Genomic DNA, 8,740 nt, shown 5'->3' on the forward strand with positions numbered 1-8,740 from the left:
GTTGTCGATGCCTGATGGGGATGACAAAAAAAGAATGTTAGAGTGTGCAACGAATCCGGCCTAGCTTGCTATACGCACGAGTCGACACCCCCCTCGAGCCCAAGTCCACTACATACCAATGTCTCATACCTAACTCAACCCAAAAGACCAAGTCTGATAGGTGAGGGTTGTCCCCTCCTTATATGTTGTGCTCTCCTACCATCAATTATCGATGCGGGACTAAACCTAACAAAGAAGGATAAAAACATCTTAATTAATTGGATCATGAAATATTGGGTACCTTAATTACTCATTATTATCTAGCCTCCTTTCTGTCTCTTGCTCTAACATAATGTCCAACTAACAACATATGCATGTTTGTGTGCTGGTTATGAACCCTGCCTGATTTGAGGTAGAATAGGCCCATCCGTGTCGATCCATTATGGTGTGGAGATGCACAGCAAGATGGCTCATCTACCCATTGTGCTTTTGTGAAATAATACATGGCCTGGTAAGATTTCCTATTGCACAGTGTCTCACAATGCAAGCTACAGAGTTATCGGCAGAGAATTCTCACAGTTCTGATGGATTCAGGCCAGCTCTCGTCATCAGAGGCGACAGGCGAGGTGGCGCTCTGCAGAGCGTCTCCGCGATGGCGCTGGATGGCTGGAGGACTGGAACGGCCGGGTTGAGAATCCGAGGCGGCGCAATGCTCCCTTGCACGGCCGGGTGGGCTCACCCAGCGGATGCGCGTGGCGGTCAGCCGGCTAGGCTCGTGTGACTGGTAGATGAGCTGGGCCGGGGCACACACAGACACAGAGCGGTCGGATGAGCTCGCGAGGCCAGGCGCGGAGAAAGGCAGCACGCAGCTTGCGCGCGCAGAGTCTAGTGGCACGGGAATTGTTTGGTTACGAGCCTGGGCTGAGATTGCCTGGAAAAAACTGTTGCCTGTACCCTGCCTACTTTGTTTGGAGCCGTGAAAAGTTGCCTGTGAGGCAACAGCTGCCTGTGGCCAGGCTATGGAAATCGACTGCCAGAACGTTGCAGCGTGATTGCCTGGGCTAGTGACCCTGCGCCATCATGATCAGGAGACAAGGAAACATATATAAATAGAAGATAAAGCAACCTGTGTTAGCTTTTAGACGACGCGAATATTAGAATATATACACATCATAATATTATACAACTTTATCATGATTTTCTTGCATTTTTTTTTGACATGACTAGATTAAATACTTCGCAAAAAAATTTGAAAAAAAAAGATCCGATCCAAATATGTTTCTTGCTAGATTAATTGATGTATTACCATTTAATAGTACAATCAAAATGTATAACAAAATCAATTAGATGTAAGTTAGAAGTTTTCTACTTTTAACTTTCTCAGGCACATGCTTCCAACCAAAGAGCCCATTCTCAAGTTTGCATGGTCAGGTAGATTTCATTAAATTTTCAGGCAACTCACAGACAACACTTTTTGCCAGATAAATTATCCAGGCTTCCAACCAAACAGGCCCTTGATGCTTGGACGCGTTAAATTGCCATTTGGACACGGCATGGAAGAATTCGTCGAAACACACGGTGGCGGCGGCGAACATGAATAAAACTCTATTTTTTTTTTCAATCTCATGCTCCGATATCGCTTGTTAGCAAATAATACAAATAAAGATCGAACACGAGACACAAATTTTTACTTGAAAAAACCTTGCGGGAAAAAACTATGGGCGTCAACCGGCGATCTTCACTATATGATGAGAGTTTACAGAACGCAGGGAATACAATGAGTCGTCAGCTCTTCCCGTGCGGCTTACAAGATGTATTTATAGGACGGACGGACTGCAGTTAAATACAAAAATAAATCCGCTAATAAACATAACCCGAACCGCGAGCCCTTCAGCGTTCCCGCAAGACTCACGTTAGAATTCGGATCATATTCCAACACTTGCAAAGGAAGGGCTGCACCACGCACGGGAACACCTCCAGAACAGCTGCAACCACATGCTCGTGGCACCGGATGGGTGTGATGACACATTTGTGGAAGTTGGTGACCAGCGCCCGAAGCACCAGCGAACATACGCAGGATTTCACTCAGGCAGTGTAGGTCATTGCCGGTGGGAGCAAGCAGAACAACCAAATCGTCCACGTAAAGCGACGCCCGGTGCGTAAACGCATGCCCCGGCAGCGGGGTGAGCGCCAAGCGACTATTGGCTTCTCTGATTAATGAGTTTAGCACCTCCATGACGATGACAAACAGCATCGGCGAAATCGGGTCACCCTGTCTGAGACCACGGGCATGAGCAATACGACGTCGACGTCCCGGGCTACCGTTGACGAGAACCTTGGTGCTCGCGGTTGAGAGGGGGATTGAGATCCAATTCGTCCACCTCCTGGAGAAACCGATGTGTTGCAGAACTTCCAGAAGGAAGGGCCATGCGACGGAGTCGAAGGCCTTGGCGATGTCAATCTTGACGAGTACAGTGGGGCAGTTTCTAGAGTGGAGCCACCGACATGCCAGCTGCACTGAACGGAAATTGCCGTGGATGGCCGGACCCTTGATGAAGGCGCTATAGTTTTGTGCGACGATGTCTTTGAGCCTAGGAGCCAACCTCCGCGCCAAACACTTGACGAACAGCTTGCTGAAGCTGTGCATCAAACTGATAGGATGGAAGTCCTTGAGGCGACTGGGCGCTGCTGTTTTCCTGAGCAGGATCATCAGAGCGTCGTTAAGCAAATGAAAGCTTCTGGCGTCGAGCGACCATAGCGCGTTGAAAGCGCTGGTAATGTCCTGCTTGATGATTTGCCAAGCCACGCGGTAGAACCGATAGCTAAACCCGTCAGGGCCAAGTGCGCGATCGGGCGGCATCTCCTTGATAGCTGCCCAAATCTCGTCCTCAGTGAAGCAGGCGTCAAGCCCCGACAGGTCGAGCTGTGGCAAGAGGCCAGCAAAGCTCGATCGAGTGCTGCCGCTGAAACGGCTTGCCCAGGATGGCATTGTAGTATTCGTAAATGAGATCGGACTTAGCCTCGTCCGCCGAAAACCAAACACCCTCGTGGAGGATGGAGGGGATTTGGTTTTTCCGGTTCCTGTGGCACGCTTGAAGGTGGAAGAACCTTGTGTTCGTGTCTCCCTCCTCAAGGAACCGGATCCTGGAACGTTGCCGTGCCAAGGATGCAAGGCCGAGAGTGTGCATCTTGAGTTCCTTCCGAAGCGACAACTCCTCGTCCGTGAGCAGCCTGGTGTCCTGTGCAGCGTCTAGCTGGGCGATGATCTCCCGAGCCATGAACAACTGCAAACGGACGCTTCCGACGTTCCGCATGCTCCAGCTCTGCAGGGCCTTAGCTATTGCCCTCAGCTTAAAATCGACCACCCTGCAAGCATCGACGTTTGGTAGGCTACAATCCCATGCCTGCCTGACCACCTCCTCGAACCCATCAAGACGCGCCCAGAACGCCTCGAAACGAAACCTCGGTTTAGCCCATGGTTCGGAGTGCAGCTGGAGCAGCAACGGCGCGTGGTCGGAGCAATCCGACGAGAGGCACTTGAGGTGGTGGTTTGGGAATCGCTCGAGCCAGTCAGCGGTGGCGAACGCGCGATCAATGCGCTCCAAGGTTTGGGAGTCTGCCGTGCAGGTAGAGCTCGTCGAGCTGGATGTCATCGAGCGCACGGCGGAAGCGACGCATGGAACGGCGGTTTAGTCGATCGTAACTCTTATCAGCCGCCTGATAAATTAGGTTGAAGTCGCCGCACACGAGCATAGGTTCCTGACAGGCGGCCCTCGTCGCGCGGAGCTCGTCAAGGAATGCCGGTTTGAGGTGCTCATCGACAGGGCTGTAAGCGACCAGGTGGAGTTCGGTCTCTCAGCCGGCGCGATGCAAACAGAGACGGAGTGGGAGCGACAGGACTGGGTAGAAACAACCCAGTCATCACGGCACCACGCAACGACAATGCCCCCGGAGGCACCAACAGGACGATGCTCCCCTCCATTGGATCAGAGGTCAATTAGCCAGCCAACGTTCCCTAGATTATAGGATCGTCTGTTGTACATGATTGGCTGGCAATAGCTCTGGACATGTATATGTACCTCCTCTGATGATAATGAACGTGCGGTGATTTCTCTCCCAATTCATCCCTCTTACATGGTATCGGAGTAGGCAAAACGTCTGACTTATATCGTAAAGGAAAGGTCCATACATAGTGAGAAAAATCATCAAGAATGACAAGGTAAAATTTGTAACCCGAATTGCTTATTATTGGTGAGGTCCAAACATCACAATGCGGATTGGGGAGGCTGCCCCGACACACGGTGTTCGACTTCTAGATACTGCGTCTACCTTGGAGACTCCCTTATTTCGTGGTCATCCAAGCGGCAGCCGACGGTGTCACGTTCGAGTGCCGAGGCGGAATACCGGAGCGTGGCGAATGCAGCTGCAGAATGCTGTTGGTTGCGCAACCTACTACAGGAGCTACACGTCAGAGTCGACAAGGCGACAGTGATCTACTGCGATAATGTTTCGGCGGTATATCTGTCTGAAAACCCAGTTCACCATCGCCGAACCAAGCACGTCGAGCTAGACATACACTTCGTCAGAGAAAGGGTTGCCCTTGGTCAATTCAGAATTTTGCACGTACCGACTCAACACTAAATTGCAGATGTTATGACCAAAGGGCTGCCCACATCGTTGTTCCAAGACTTCAGAAACAGTCTATGCATCAAATCAGATCATGCTCAGACTGAGGGGGGGTGTAAAAGACAAAGTCTAAGATAGTTTCAGTCAGTTCATTGTAACTGTTGTAATGCTATTTTTTAGCCTGACAGTCCGGTCAATTAGCCAGCCAACGTTCCCTAGATTATAGGATCGTCTGTTGTACATGATTGGCTGGCAATAGCTCTGGACATGTATATGTACCTCCTCTGAATCTCTGATGATAATGAACGTGCAGTGATTTCTCTCCCAATTCATCCCTCTTACAGAGGCCATGGAGGCCGACAGTGTCTCTAGCACACACAACAAAGAGACGCGCTCTTGCAACAAGAATTCGCGAACGCTGACTGCTGGCCTGAACCGGGAAGCGACAGCGCATGCCTTTTTCTGCTGCAGGCCAGGGCCAGGAGCAGCGCAGCACCTGAACAAGTTACAGTACTACTCCAGCACAGCAGCAGGCATCCTGCCGCGTGCTCTGTGCCTCTGTCCTCTTAGCTTGATGACGTCATGACCATGTCATATACTTCCTTTTCCTCTTGAAAATAAACCGAAAATACATAAATACATTTATTTACTCATCCTCATCACCACGGCTGCATCACCGTGGACTCGCGGAGCAGTAGCCAGTGGAGAAGAAGCAGAGGCCGAGTGCCATGACACCGGCGAGGACGTCGCCGAGGAGTCAAGCCGAGCAAAGAAACGGGAGAAGTAGTCGCTGTATGTGCTGGCAGACGAAGGGAGAAAGGGAATGGATCGAACCGCTGGATCTTTTGGTTCTATGGTTATCCGATCCGTTGATCCGGATCCTCTAATCCTGGATCAAAATGGGGCCCGTTTGGATAGATTTTATGCACCGGTTCGAAGAACCGCTCCACTGAACCGAACCACCCCCATCTCTAGTTGAACGCGGCTGGAGTACGTCAAGTTCGCCGAACAAGTTTGGTGTGGGAAACATGCGCAAATCCATTGCTGTTCTAGCACATGTTCAGTTCAGACTTTCAGACGTGGATCCTTTGCTTGCCAAACAAATGCAGAGAACCAGACACGCATCATGTATCCGACAATCCCGTAAGTTCAATCTGAATCGACACGCGAGTTTTACAAAGGACGCTAGAAGAACGTGTGTACTACTCAACTCCTTAACAATCGGTACATGGTAAAAAGTAAGTGCTTTTTATAGACAAGCGGATTACCAAAAGAATTGTTAACATCTTCTAGTGTATGTCAGCCAGAAAACCAGGCATATCGGTGTCTGTCTGTCTAGCCATCTATTTGCGTTTCAGCCTCTCTTTCTGTCATTCCTGCAGCACCTGAACGTCCATCCGTGTGTGTTAGTTGCAGCTCCCCCATTTCGCAGGCTGTCTCCAGGTGCTGCGCTCTACAATTGGCCAGACAGGCCTCTTGTCGGATCATACGTCGACAACAACTTTCTCTATTGAAAGCAGAGCAAACAGAGTGGAAAGAGTTACGGTGTACGCAGAGGTAAAGGCAGCTTCAGTTTTGCTATCAGTCTATCAGCTAAGTAACAAGAGGAGCCGTCAGAAAGCGCTTCTTATCTTCACCACAGGCTCGAACTGAGGCGCTGACAGGTTGTTCTCGAGGTTTCGCAGCACCAGCAAGATCTGCAGGAGACGATTTCGGTTCAACTCAACAACAGGAGAGGAAGGAGTGTGAAACGCAAGATGCGAGAAAGGGATTCAGTACTGAGCTACTCACTGTCTTGACGGTGACGTCGTCCAGTTCCTTCAGTTTCTGCAGATGGGTTTCAACCGAGATCGGCGTGTTCGGGTCGAACATGTCGCCGACGAACCTGTACACCTGCGCAAATGGCAGATCCTCTACAGAAGAAGATCCAGCTTCCGGTTATTTCTGAAGCCATCATGTTGTTTCACTTTCACGGGCTTAACTTCGGTTCGCGAAAGGAGTTTGGTGTTGGAAAGGAGGTTGTACGTACCGGGTGATAATGGAAGCTCGATCTGTTCATCCTGCACGACACCAATTGCTGACGCTTCACTTGCGCTGCTGCCACTGCCAGCCCAGTCTATGCTGCTGCTGCTCAGGCTCGGCGCCCCAATGAACCGGCTGCCACCTGAATGAGCACGAAGACGTTATTGTTTTCACGAGGTTTTGGCTGCAGAAGCACGGCCAGAAACCAAGAGTCGTCGTCAGACAAAATTACCGGTGAATGGCACACTCTGGCTCTGCGCGTCGGTGTTCACCAGTGATGGTGGTGCTGTCCCTGAAGCTGACGGGCCTGCCCAGTCCAAGCCTTGCATCTCTGAAAATGTTCAGAAGCAACGTGAGATTGAGAACGCCAGCAACGTGAGAACACCGTTCTGAAAAATGCAGGCTGGACAAAGAAGGCACTTGCCGCTGCTGGCTGCAGGAAGGACACCGGGGCTGTTCCAACCGATGGAACCGTGAGCGACGGCGTCGTACTCGGACAGACCTGGCATGGCGACCGGCGCGCACGTAGGTTGCCGGCCGTTAAGCAATGGCATGGCAGCCGCGGCAGCCGAGCTGCTACCGGACGCCGTGCTCTGCTGCTGCTGCTGCATGGAGAGGTGGCGCCTCGGGTACATCGGTGGCAGCCCGGCGGCCAGCCCGAGCTTCTGGACCTTGAGGAAGTACTTCTGGGCATGGCTCCGTATCTGCAGCCGCGTTGTGTTGTTCAGAGTTTGAGTTCTTCAGCGAGGTACTGCATGCCCAAGTGCAAGTACGAAACACACACACGCTTCTTTCGATCAGGAAGTGAGGATTCGGTACCTGGATGGATGTCTTGGTGCCGACATGCTCCTCGATCTTCTTCCAGTCGCGGCCAAACCTGAGGGGGGAAAAAAATCATGACCATCAAATCCATTTCCTGCTCATACTGAAAAACGACAACAAAAATATTCAGAGATAAGCTTCCGAAACAGAAGGCTAGCTCCTGGCTGTCGGTCTGTCACAACTCACATGAGCAGCGCGTCGACGAAGCGGCCAGTGCTCCTCGGTGCTCCAGCGCTCCCGGGGCTTGGTGATGGTGTAGGGCTTCCTCGCCTTCTTCCCTGGCGCCTCGTTGCCCCCGCTGGTGTCCATGGACGACGACCCTCTCGAATAATCCCTCTCCATGAATCAGCAGCAGCAGATGGGAACGAATGGGATCGATCGTCATCCCCAAAAGCACGGCCAGGTATATATATAATACACGCGAGCATGGCAGGGAAGAGAATCAGGATCCATCTGGAGTTGGGACAGCTAGCTAGCTCGTGTTCAGTTCAGTCACGCGGCGGCCGGCCGAGCTGCCGGCCGGCGGCAGGTGGGTTGGGCCACGAGCGGCAATGGCCGTGCGGCGCTGCCTGTGCGGACTGCGGCTGCGGAGCCGCCCGCGCCTAAGATTTAGGCCGGGCGAGGAGATCGGCGAGCGCGTAGGGTGTAGTAGCCACGGTTGGTTGGTTGGCAGTCGGCAGTTGCATGGAAGTGGCAAGGCTTGGCGGAGTGGCCTTTGCGCCGCTTCACGATCGAGGCAGGCGCCGGGCTGGTGCAAGTCCGAGCGGCGCCACGTTGCGTCGGAGCGCGACGTGACCTTGGCTCCTCGTGGAGTCGGCGTCGTGGGAGAGGAACGTACATGTGCGGGGCGAGTACGGCCACGCTGGCGCTTTCCTGTTCGGGGAAGTGGGTACCACGTACACTGTAGGATCCCGGCGCGGCGGGCTCGGGGGGGCCCGGTTGGGCGGCGGCCCCGACTGATCGACGGGGTTCGATAGGCCGGCCTTGGCTGCCACGTCGGATTCCTTCTACGGAATTGTTGCAACGGAAACAAGAGATTTGATTACTACTACCTTCTTAATGGGATTTAACTACGTTCTCTTAAACTTCGAAATCCAAGCAAAAAATCAAGAAAAAAAAGGAAAGATACAAGCAAAGATTCAACTTCCAGTTCCAGCAGATTCAACAAGATTTGTCTGAACTGTACGCGGATCACTTTGGTTTCATATCGTACAGTCGTTTTGTTTGGATATTGACATTGACAAGCCAACCTACGAAAAAGGAAAGTTTCGGCAGTACACGGCACGGAATC

General features: G+C 52.0%; 1 pseudogene; it reads right to left on the minus strand.

The window, feature by feature from the left end:
- Positions 1–5,595: 5,595 nt before the first annotated feature.
- LOC136451600 (protein REVEILLE 8-like) lies at positions 5,596–8,094 on the minus strand (annotated as a pseudogene).
- Between the last annotated feature and the right edge of the window lie 646 nt (positions 8,095–8,740).

The sequence above is a fragment of the Miscanthus floridulus genome, chromosome 5, assembly GCF_019320115.1.
Source record: "Miscanthus floridulus cultivar M001 chromosome 5, ASM1932011v1, whole genome shotgun sequence".
Classification (NCBI taxonomy): domain Eukaryota; kingdom Viridiplantae; phylum Streptophyta; class Magnoliopsida; order Poales; family Poaceae; genus Miscanthus; species Miscanthus floridulus.